The 12,016-nt window shown below is 39.4% G+C and overlaps 1 pseudogene; it reads right to left on the bottom strand.

The window, feature by feature from the left end:
- The window catches only part of LOC107738617 (RNA binding protein fox-1 homolog 1-like), a 139,321-nt pseudogene that overhangs the window by 26,794 nt on the left and 100,511 nt on the right, over positions 1 to 12,016 (bottom strand).

Below are 12,016 nucleotides of genomic sequence, written 5' to 3'. Positions count from 1 at the left end.
CCCGATAAAATATAATATATAATATATATATATATATATATATATATATATATATAAAGAAAAAAAAAAGAAATAGTAAGACTTTTTATCTCAGAATTCTGATTTTTTTCCCCCCTGTAAATTCTGAATTTACATCTTGCAATTCTTTCTTTTTTTCCCACCATGAAACAATCCTGACTTTTGCAATTAGAAGTTTCCAAAGTAATAATCAAATTGTGTAAAAATGTTAAAACATTATTTAAGTGTGTGCATTTTGAATACATAAAATGCTAATCATAAAATTTACCTTATCAAGGAAAACATGTAATAAAAAAATATACCAGTTTGACACGTGATAGAAATGACATTGTTGGTTCAGGAACAAAAATGAGACAGAATTCTGTTGTGATGCATGTGTCCATGCCCGAGTATGGCTGTTAGACGTGTATCTTGTAAAAGTGCCCATAGTTGAGGAAACACCCTTATGTTTGCCTTTTGTTAAGAGAGCATGTGTTATCAGACAGCATATGAAAAAAATAATTGCTAGAGCTGCATCTTTTTAACCTTGTTTGTGTGTGAACTCATTTCCTGAAAAAAACAAAACAAAACAAAAAACACATGCATTAGAGAAAGAGTGTGTATGTGTGTGTCTTTAAAGAAGAGCCTCAGATTTCCCGTGGTCAGAGGTGGCCTCAATTTGCATAATCTCTGGGTGTAAATTGCTGGAAGTCTAATTTTCAAACATCCGCCCAATCTCCGTCAGGCGTAGCACTTAATCAGAGATCAGCCCTGCAGACAAGCGAGGTCTGGCACGTTGGTCATCCCTCAGCCTTCTGCCGGTAACTTTCATTCCCCTCAGCCGGAGAACTGTTAATGAACATCAAACAGTCTGCCGCAGGTGAGAGCTGCTTCGAGTGGCAACCGCTGAGGCTTGTTCAGAAACCAACCTCACGTCATACATACAGGACTGTCTCATGAATCAAAGATGCTCCTTTTCCATCCCGGTCCTTCAGAATATTTGTTTATATAGGTAACTTTCTAGCTTACTAGTCACCATTCAAATTCACGCTCAATTGCTCTGTGCAGTCTTTCTATCTGCAATCTAAGCAGCTATGTGCCAATACCTATTTCAGCCGTTAGACAAACAAAAGGATCTGAGGCGTTTTCCGATATTGGCACAATTTGGGCGTATTAACGACGCTTTAATTATAATTAAGACATAGATCTGAAAAAAAAAAGAAACAGTGAGCGCTGAAAAGAACGAAACATTCGCACCTTAATGGGATGTGGGCTGTTTGGACACTTGAAAGGTGAGACGAAAGCAAATCAATAATGAGCCATTTTGTAATTAACAGAATGTGCGCTGAATTAGGCAAACGACGGTCTAGAGAAATTGAAAATATTGATTTAAATTTTATAAGATATATTTCAGCCCTTTGATGCCCTTGCATCGACAGACAATTAGATTTAACCATCACCTCAATATTTTTGCCTTCCCGTTTCTTCTTATTATCATAAAATCTCGATATTTTCCCATATAATGGAGGAGGTAATGATGTTCAGGCAAGGTCAGAGGCTGGGATGGCCAAGGTTGAGGAGGAGATGACCGAAGGAAACGAGAGAAAAATAGTTCAGCGTGTATTTCAACCAACGAAACCTGCTTGTTTTCAAAGGCCCATAAAATGAAATGAAGCCCTGGGGGTCTGGACGCTCGCTGGATTAGATTTTCAAAGATGTGTAACGTGTTTGCAGTTGTGACAATGGCGTCTTGGAGCCTCTTGCCAATAGGCTAGTGAACACAGATGCACATTGTGAAACAGGCCCTTTGGGTGATTAGAATAATCATTTCCTGCCTGCCAGCTCTTTCAAACCTATGCCAGAGCCCGTAGAATAAGGTCACCCGTTATACACACCTCCAAACACCAGGCCCAGAACTATGCCTGCATCAAATAATGCAGTTAAACAACAACTGTTACAATTTTCTGCTTGTTTTGTGGTTGATATTTTTAACCAAAAAAATGAACAGTACTGACAAAGACCCAACAAGTATCTGGACACTTTTTATGTCACTATTAAAATTTTAGAATTTCATTAGGTTCTCTCAAAGGTAGAAATGAACGTTCTTCTAATGTTCTCAAAACATTAACACAAAAACATTACTTATACATTGTTCACTGGATGTTTTAATTCTGAAACGTTTTTAAATGTTACTACTTGTTTCAGAACGTTCAGAGAACATTCAAAAGTAACGTTCCCATTATAAAATGGAATGTTCCTTTAACGTTTGCATAACCAAAATAACACTTTTAAAAAAAAACATTCAATTAAAAAAAATTATAATAATAACAAAACAAAAAAAAATGGATGTTTTGAATGTTCAGAGAACATTCAGATATAACATTTTCAGAATTGAATGGAAACATTAGCAAAACGTACATAGAACATATTTTGTTAGCTGGACAAGTGGCATCTATAACAAATGATGCAGTTTTCTCATAAGTAACTTCGCATTTCTGAGGTAATTTTATTAGCATAGTAACCACCAGTGGCGGCTCGTCGGGGGAGGCACAGCTTACCCAAAATTTTGAGGTGAAAATGGGAGGAGGACGATTTAATGTTAATAAAATTCACAATTCATTTGAGTTCATGTCTCAGAATGTTTTTTTTTTTTTGTAATTTCACAGTTGTAATACCATAACGTGAAAGCGCCGCTTTTCTATCGCGAATGTGCCGAATCTGCTGATGTAATTGCAACCGCTAATGATAGAGAAGGGGACGGGGGAGGCGGGGGGAGAGCTGAGCTCTCGTGCCTCCGTTGGTAACAAAAATTAGCCAATCACCATCGAGTGTTCACTTTCAGCGCTGAGGAGTGTTGAGAAAAGAACCCTGGCAAGGGAGGCTAGCCTCCTTCTGGTATATCAACTAATCATCAAAGAGACGTAAATTACGTGCTATTAGTTTGAATGTCTCCCGCTGCGCTGATAATGTACCAAGTAGGCCTACTTATGATGAGTAGCGATATTGAATATTTGACAACCAACAGATTTACCAAGCTGTCATTCAAACAGTATATATACAAATTAAATATAAAGGGAGAACACTCCTAAGCTGGATATAGGCTACAGCAGTCGGCTTAATTAAATGGCACAACAGGCAGCTCTCTTTTAACAAACAGACAGACTTTTAAAAAGGGATGAATGTTTGCTTCAAGTGATATAGGCCAGGTAAGTGAAATTATATTATCTTGCTGTATGTGTGTCGTTTTCTTTAAGTTTTCTGACTAAAAGCAACCAAAAAGCCATTTTAAAGTGGTTAAATAATAATAATAATAATAATCGGCAGGGATCCCCAGACCAATACAATTAGTGTGCCTCCTCTATTTTAAAACCAACGAGCTGCCACTGGTAACCACTGGTGTAGTTCATCATATTTACTATGAATTATCAAATTGTTAGCGTGAAAAGTGCACTTCTTCGAAATGAATGGCGCTTTCTTTGATTTTTCATACAATGACTTATCTAATGCAATGAGATTCATACATTTTTAAGCTGTCAATACTTTTTGGAGCCACTATAAGTCCAATATATGGTAATAAAATAATGTAACAGGAAAATAGTGAGCTCTTAAACTTGCTTTTTGAAAGGAACATGAAAATATCATATCTGATATCAGAGTAATTCACCATTTCATATCCTCTGCAGTGTTCATAAACAGATGACTCAGGGCATGTGGGTTGAGAACTTTTTTCACACACACAATGCACATTCGTGAACTGCCCATTAGCCCTGAATGCAAATGCATTTAACCCTCTGTGTTACAGTAATGCTTTGCGCAATTATTTATTTATTTGAAGCATTTATAGTAATATGATTGTGTTTATTCATGAAGAACATAATTTAGATTTATGCTTCATATGTTCAGAAAAAAATCCATAGAATGGTGAAGATAAATGATAATTTGGTCGATTTTAGTTTATACAAGTTCTAATTTTTTTTTATAGGAGTTCTACATTTAAATATATCAATTAATAAAGTTATTTATTTTTTAAATAAACATTTTATTTATTTATTCATAATTTTTTACTTTTTAAGAAGAAAAAAAATGCTTTTGATAATTTCCAATGGCATTCTTCCCCATATTTTTTTTTTTTTGTTTTTCTGCTATTTTATGTCCAAAAATCAAACAGTTTCATCATTAGAATAACATGCATACCCAATCTTTTTTACTAAAGATATAATTCATTACAGAGCCAATTTCTTTTAAATGTGGATCCACTCACCTGCATAGAATTCTGGGCTGTAGACTGCACCCATGACTGGATTCAACTTCCAGCCTAGACATAAGACAGAGAGCGAGATCTGATATTAGCCACCTCGGTCTGCACTACTAAAAATCTACATCTGATCCTACACAAGACAAAGAGTTGGATTCTGGCTAACTAGAACCTCCAGGCCCATGCGTAATGATGTCAGTAGAGGGCTGACCACACTGAAGCGCTGCTGTCATCCAGAGTAAGGAAAGGGCACGGAGCAGCTTGACAGATTTCTCTCTGATTCTAACATCTACAAATGGCCTGTCTGTTTGAGCCCTCCATAAGTACAAAAAAAGAGATAGATTTTAGTGATATAAACTGAGATCTAAAACGTTGTCTCGGCATTTCAATTCCATTTAAACTTTTTCGGTGAGGAAGAGAACTGCTGTGAAAAACATTCTCAGAAAACTGACAATTACAAGCACTCTTTTTTAGTTTGAATGTGTGAGGTCTGTGGCCAGAGAAAGTTATTGAGTGTGAATAAAACAGTAAAGTTTCCTGTTTGTGAAGTTGCAAACTTGGTCTAAGATTGACTTGCAAACTAGCATGCTAATAAATCAATGTGAAATATTTACAATTCTGCACTGTTACTAGGTTGTTAATTAAACGAGTAAATTTGTGGCACTGATCAGCACAAGATGCTCTTCGGTTAAACCTCAAATTTTGCTGGTCTTATGCAAACTTGTGACAGTGCTGCTGTCATTAAAAGAATGTCAATTCAACTTTTTACTAAACTGATGTAATTTGTACATAGGCATAAATTAGAAAAATTGAGGAAAATAGAAGCATTTTACTATTGCTCTCACATTCAGACATCAGATGATATGATATAAAAAATGAAATGATATAAAATTATTTTATTATTATTTTATTTTACACTCAAAATATTGTATATAATATAGGGATGCACCGATACCGATACTGGTATTAACGCGACTTCTATTTCTGAAAATATCACAGTTAGGAGATTTATAACGAGTGGTTCCCTGCATTATTACAGCAAAGTGTGTGATTACAGTTCTAAGCCACTGCAATGGAGCAGCTCTAATGCTATTAAATTAACAGTGAAAGTAACAAAAACTTGGAAAATACATTGTAATGGGCATAATTAAGTGTGAAAACAACCGAAGGATATACATAGAAATAAAAAGAAAAAAAAACGTTTGGCACTGCGCAACATACACTAAACATTCAGAGTTGAGGTACAGTTGGAAAACAAAGCAACATTTAGCATTCAACACTCCAAGAGCCTTGTGCTTCATCACAAGAATAATAATCAGAAAGGAAAAAAATAAAAAAATAAAAAAAATTACGAAAGAAAATCATTCAAGCTGAAAGGACAGCTAACAAAGGATATAAAAAGAGGGTGCATTATTTAACATAATCATGGAGTTCAGAATCTGAGTAGGATGCGCACGATTCAGTTCAATCCAATCAGAGCCTCTCAGGAAGCTAAATGTTCACTCAAGTAACACGTGTACCAAGAGAAAACAGCATCAAGAAACTCAACATCAAGTCAAAAAACAGTCACGAGGTATCAGCGCGGAGTTCGTGAAATGGCAGATGGCTCTCTCCACTTACCATTCGCCGCCATAGCCAGCATGTGTATCTATTGTTACCACGGTTACTGAGTTTGGTGAGGGGCCTACCAGCTACCGTTGGAAAAGGGGGGAAAATGAGAGGGCAAAATAGGCAACATCTTACTGAAAGACGGCACCACATGCGAATAACTCTTAAAATTGAAAAGAAAAAATAAATTAAAGAAAGAAGCACAACTGTTAAATGGGAATCGGCTATAAAGATGCCCACTTCTGTTGCAGACCTGCAGATCAGTTGAGCTATTTCACCTTCAGTGACTGTTCTAGACTGTAAAGTAAGTGTAATTTGAGCTGTAGATTTAAAAGGCTCGTGTTTGAGAGCAGCTCCGTCTAATAGCAGCGTCTTCAGGCCAATTAACAAGCGCTGCCGGCTTCGGGCCGCTTTAAGCGCAGATCCCTCGTCAACTTTGCAATAAGGCCTCTGGCTATCACCACACAAATGCTGTTTGCACTCTGCCTGATGACTTACTGCACCCGTTATAGCCAAAATATGGCAAAAAAAAAAAAAGAACAGAAAATAACCAAATAAACACAAGTGAATGCCAAAAGAAGCAAACCAATTAGATAACAGCGAGCACCGTATTATATCTGATTTGAGATCTTAGAATAACTGAAACGCATTAGGGATACAATGTGGGGAGGGAGGGAGGGAAAGAGAGACAGAGAGAGGAGCACACACAGGAAAAGACGAGTGATGCATCTAAAATAGTGAGATGAGAGTGAGGCACACACAAAACAGAATCAAGAATAACAACAAGAACGACAACAACAAACAAACAAACAAACAAAAAATAACAAAACAAACAAACAAAAAAAACTATTGAGAAAGGAAATATTTGTTACATGCACCTCTATTTTACGACCTTCTACCACCGTGCCGTGTAATTTCTCTCTGGCCCTGTCCGCATCGGCACTATTTTCGAAAGTTACGAAACCAAAACCCTGCATGCAGGTGGGAGAGGGGAGGGGGGAGAACAACATGCACATTATTAATTCAGTCATACACCCAAGAAATCCACTGTGGCTCTACCTCTGCCATTCTCACACACAAAAACAGCTGCTGCTGCATTTACCCCTCTCTCTTTCTCTTCCTCTTTTCTCCTGCACCATGTAAAGCATTGAGATTAACCATAATTTACGGGTTCTGTTAGAACCTCTATGGAGAAATGTAATGAAATAGCACATCTAAAAGCGTAAAGTCACATAAATGAAATTAAAAAAGAGAGAAAAACAAAAAACAAACAAAGGGATATACCTTTAATAACAAGTCTTAAACGAAATCTATTTGAAAAAAGTGGAATAAAATAAATGCTGGCATTTAACACTGTATAATGCAACATAAAGAAAAATCATTACAAAAGAAATAAGACAAATGATAAAGGATTGTGAACTACAGAACTTGTTAACATGCATCATTATCTCCCCCAGCTGGAACAGAAGAACATAATTCATATTTCAATAAAGAGAATTGTTTGTGCTCAGGAATGATGCTAAGTGTCACTGAATAACGCTGTCAATTACGGAGCTCAGTGGAGAATGTTCTTCATTTGACACCATAACAGAACAAAGACAAGTGCCAAACACATTTCCACACACTCCACTGAACAACAGGGCACTAATAACTCTAGCACAGCAGCTGATATGAGATTGCATTACATACGTTAACATGACTACAACAAGCATTTATTCTGTACAATACAGGTACTAATTCATTACTGGATATTTTGTCTTTTTAAATAAGCATGATGTCCATTTATGCCTCTAAACTCACTGGACTGTTCTGATTGGTCAAGAATGAGAGCATGCAAAGGAAGTGAGCCACAAACGTACCTTTGATCCTCGTTCATTAAATATGATTTCAACATCTAAGATTTTACCAAATTGCTGGAAAGAGAACATAACACAGATGAGACATTGTCTAAATTTGATTTTACATGTAAAACACACTTCAGTTCAAGCTGGATTAAGATACGTGTTTTAAATGTTTTAGTTAATCTAAAAATCACCAATTATTCACCCTTCTAAGCCATTAAGCCATTTCTTTTTATACTGAAAAACAAATCCTTCGGTCAAAAATAGAGCTTTAACAGATATAAAGGTTTCACAAAAATTCATTTAAACTGAATTGTCTAAAGTTCATTTTGATTTTCCACTTAATAAATGATAAAATCATTTTAATAAATCATTTTATATATACAAAACCACCATTCAAATGTTTGAGGATGCTAAGATTTTTTTTGAAAGACATTTCTTTTGCTTACCAAAATTGTATTTAATTAAATACAGTAAATTTGTACAGTAATAATTTAATACAGTACATTTGTGATATTGTGAAATATATAAAAATAACTATAAAGCCTATAACTGTCGATATCTACAAAAATAACTGTATTTTAAAATATTTTAAAATGTCATTTATTCCTGTGTTGGCAAAGCTGAATTTTCAGCATCATTACGTCAGACTTCAGTGTCACATGATCCTTCAGAAATCATTCTAATATGCTGATTTGCTGTTCAAGTAATTAAAAAAAAAATTATAATCACAGTTGAAAATGGTTGTGCTGCTTATACTGCTTATACATATTTGGGGAAACAGTGATCATTTTCTCAGGATTGTTTAACAGAATTTATTTTGATAACAGCAATGTACTTTTTTGTTTACTGTCATATACTGTGCTACAGAGGAATATTAGTATTTCTTTGTTTGTTTCTTTAAAAAAAAAATATAAATACATACATATATACAGTATATATAGGCACACTAGGCATGGTTGCTTTGTACCGAGCCCGAGTGCGATTCTCTCCCCTCCCCACTCCCCCGCTGGCCTGCACTCACATTGCACTTAAAGTTCTGGGCCGGAGCATGCTTACGTCATTACGATGCAACTTTTTGATTTGAAGAAAACAGGAAGAAAAGCGCTTTCGCTAATAGGCTGTCTAATGGATTTATTACTTATGTAGCCCAGGGATTTTCATTGTTTCAATTGTGCTGCAAGTATTAGAATGTTATTACGGAAGCAGATGATGCTGATGGAGGAATTTGCAGCGTTACTTGCCACTGTTCATCAATAACGTGAGAACCATTTCCGTTATATAAACCTAAATATACTCAAAATAATTGAAAGTGTACTATCCAAGTAACAATAGAAGATGTTTGTTGTCATAATGATGACAGTAGCACACACAAAAATAGTTGTTGTTCTGTGCTCTGGTGCTGTTAGCGATCACACAGCATGCGTACCGCGCCCCCGAGCCCAATCAAACCGTGCCTGAGCCCACCTCTCCAAGTGGGCCAGGGCACAGTTCAGCAAACCACGCTCGGGCTCAGTTCGGAGCAATCACACTACTCAAACAAACCAGACTTTGGGGGTCAAACGGTTCAGATCACCTAGTGTGAGTACACCCTTAAAGACTGTAATTAACCCAGATCACAGATCGTACCCAAGCTTCAAATCCCATCCGACAAGTAGGAGAACAGTGCGTTAGCACACGCCTCAGACATTAGCTACACCACGCATGCTCACTGTCTGCTGTAAGTAAGTAAGTAAGAGAATGTAAGAGAGAGAAAGAGAAAGAACAGGTACTTACACCAAACATTTGCCTGAGGTCTGGATCTCTGAACCTGAAGGGGATGTTGGAGACGTGGAGCCTCTTGGGCTGCGTTTTGTTTTCTGTGTTTTCAGATGACTGTGTTTGCTGTTGGCTGTCTGTCTGTGCTGAATCGTCTGTCTGCTGTGGGGAAAAAGGAAAAGAAATCAGGGAATATCAGTCAGCAAGTCTGGCAAAGTTTGATGCGCCAACTGCAAACAAACTCAAGCGAAGATGTGCCTTTCGGTTTCAGAAAACTAGCTGTCTTTGCACACAGGTGTTGACCGCACCACTGATGTGTTTTTCGACTTGGACTATCGCAGCGCTGCAGTCAGGAGGTACAGTCTGGCGTGCCTGCACCTCCAGGTGTTCCCGGGGTGCCAGACTCAAAGCCTTGTTTTAGCAATAGAACTGGTGAAAACTTTTACCACCTGTTCCAGCAACCCTTTCTCAGGCAGACACGAAAAACATATGTAGAGCACGCACACACGCAAACGCACGTTAGAGGGGTGGTTTGTAATGTGGTGTGTGCCGGGGTTGGGGCCGTGGGTGAAATATGGCATGGCTGCTTCACTATATCTTGCTTTCTCTCGCTCTCTCTGGCCACGCATGACTGCTGGCTGCTCCCTTCGACTATATGCCTCTCAGTCTGGACTGCTGCCTGGGAGAGAAAGCGGCCTAGCCCTGAGTGTGTGTGTGTGTTTCTCTGTCTGAATTTATTTGTATGACTTAGCTAGAGAGAGTATTTCAGCGGGAGACTTTGCTTTCTATTTTTCTCCCATGTGTACATTTGTGTGTCAGTGGGCGACTTCCAAATGGTATTTTTGTGCCCTTAAAAAGACAGCTCAACCAAAAATTACAATTCTGCCATCGTTTACTCTCATGTTGTTCCAAACCATACTGTGACGAGAGGGGCGGGGCCGAGAGCCGTGGGAACGGAGCGAGGCCGGTGGAGTAAATGCTAATGCTCGACACCTGCGCCACTCACCGGTCTCGAGTCCCACGGAGGAGCTCCGGAAGGATAAAAGGAGGAGCTACAACAGTGAAAGACGAGAGAGGACCAGGCCTGGATTTTATTTTGTGTTTTGGTTCTGTTTGTGTGCGACAGTCGTCCGCGAGGGGCTATTGCGCTATTTTGTGTTTATTTTATTATTAAAGTTTTGTTTAAATGTTCGCCGGTTCCCGCCTCCTTCTTCCCGTGACTACGAACTGTGTTACACATACTTTCATACAAACATACAAATTTTTGAATAATCAAGCTTTTAATGAAGCATCCTTAAAAAGAGTTTTTAAAGAAGTCTCTTATGCTCAACAAAACTTAAACTGTTTGATAAAAAATATAGTAAAAACAGTACTATTATGAAATATTATTACACTATAAAATATCAGTTCCCTTTCAGTAGGTCACTCTCGACGTCACGTCGGTGACCGACGAATTGGGATCTCGCTTAGAGAGACCAATCCACTTCGAGTGTAAACTAAACGAGCCAATGCACATTGGCATGCGATGACTGCATCCAGCTGCCGCTGATCACAGCGTGAGCATAAAAAGGCAGCCATTGCAACGCATACCAGCTTTTCGCTTCGGAGGCGAGCGGCAACATCGTTCCGTTCCTACCAAACTGCTTAGTGTGTGACGAGTCTAGGGCGCTCTCGGGACCTTTTTGTGTTGGCGGACGGCGCTTCAGCGGTGGTCGTTCCTGTGTCGAGTGGGTTGCGCATTTCAGGCTGCACTACCCCCTGTCGTGCTGCAAGCGGCTATCTCCCTTGTGCGTCTCAGCACGTAAAAGAGCATTTCCCTGAAAGAGCCCTTTTCTCTAAAAGAGCTTACATGGGTGCGTCTTTGTAAAGATGACGGATCGTCTTTTTAAAGATGCCGTTTCACTCGTGCGTTTCTGGATGCGGTCGTTACCTGGCGCCGGGTGATGGTCACGATCGCTGCCTCACGTGTCTGGGCATTAAACACGCTGAGGTGGCGTTCGCGGATGAGTCATGTTCCCATTGCGGGAAGATGACCATCTCGGAGCTGCGGGCCAGGCTCCGTTTCTCTCCAGGGGGGCGGAGCTCTGTTGCCTCTGCTGCGATCTAGTGTTCATCCTGGCGGCAGCCAGGTGTGGACTACTTCGGGCAGTAGCACGGGCGGTCTGGCGGTCGGTAGCGATGCAGTTGTGTCCTAAGACCGCCTCCTCCTGGCGGGGAAACCCGTCGTTCCCCTCCCGGGCCTGTAGGCATTCGTCTGGTCTGACCGACGGTGCTTAGATGGAGGGATCTGCTCTTCGGGAGATGGTGAACTCACCACTCCCTCCCCCGGAGGAGGGCCGGGTGGAGAATCTTTTGTTTCATTTTCCCCTGCCGTCGGCCTCATGGTCGATGGCACCCAAATTCTTGACAAAAGAGCAGTTTTCTCTATCTCTGGGTCCCAGGAGGGCACGGAGAGTTGCGGATGGACCAACACCGGACCACACTCATCCTCCTCCGTCACCAGCAGGCAGCAGCGGGCGGTTCGAGAGCGTCAACAAAGGCCCTACTCACGCACCCT

Source organism: Sinocyclocheilus rhinocerous, unplaced genomic scaffold (assembly GCF_001515625.1).
Source record: "Sinocyclocheilus rhinocerous isolate Xijiao unplaced genomic scaffold, SAMN03320098_v1.1 scaffold1155, whole genome shotgun sequence".
Taxonomy (NCBI): Eukaryota; Metazoa; Chordata; class Actinopteri; order Cypriniformes; family Cyprinidae; genus Sinocyclocheilus; species Sinocyclocheilus rhinocerous.
This window is presented reverse-complemented; position numbering and strand designations above follow the sequence as displayed.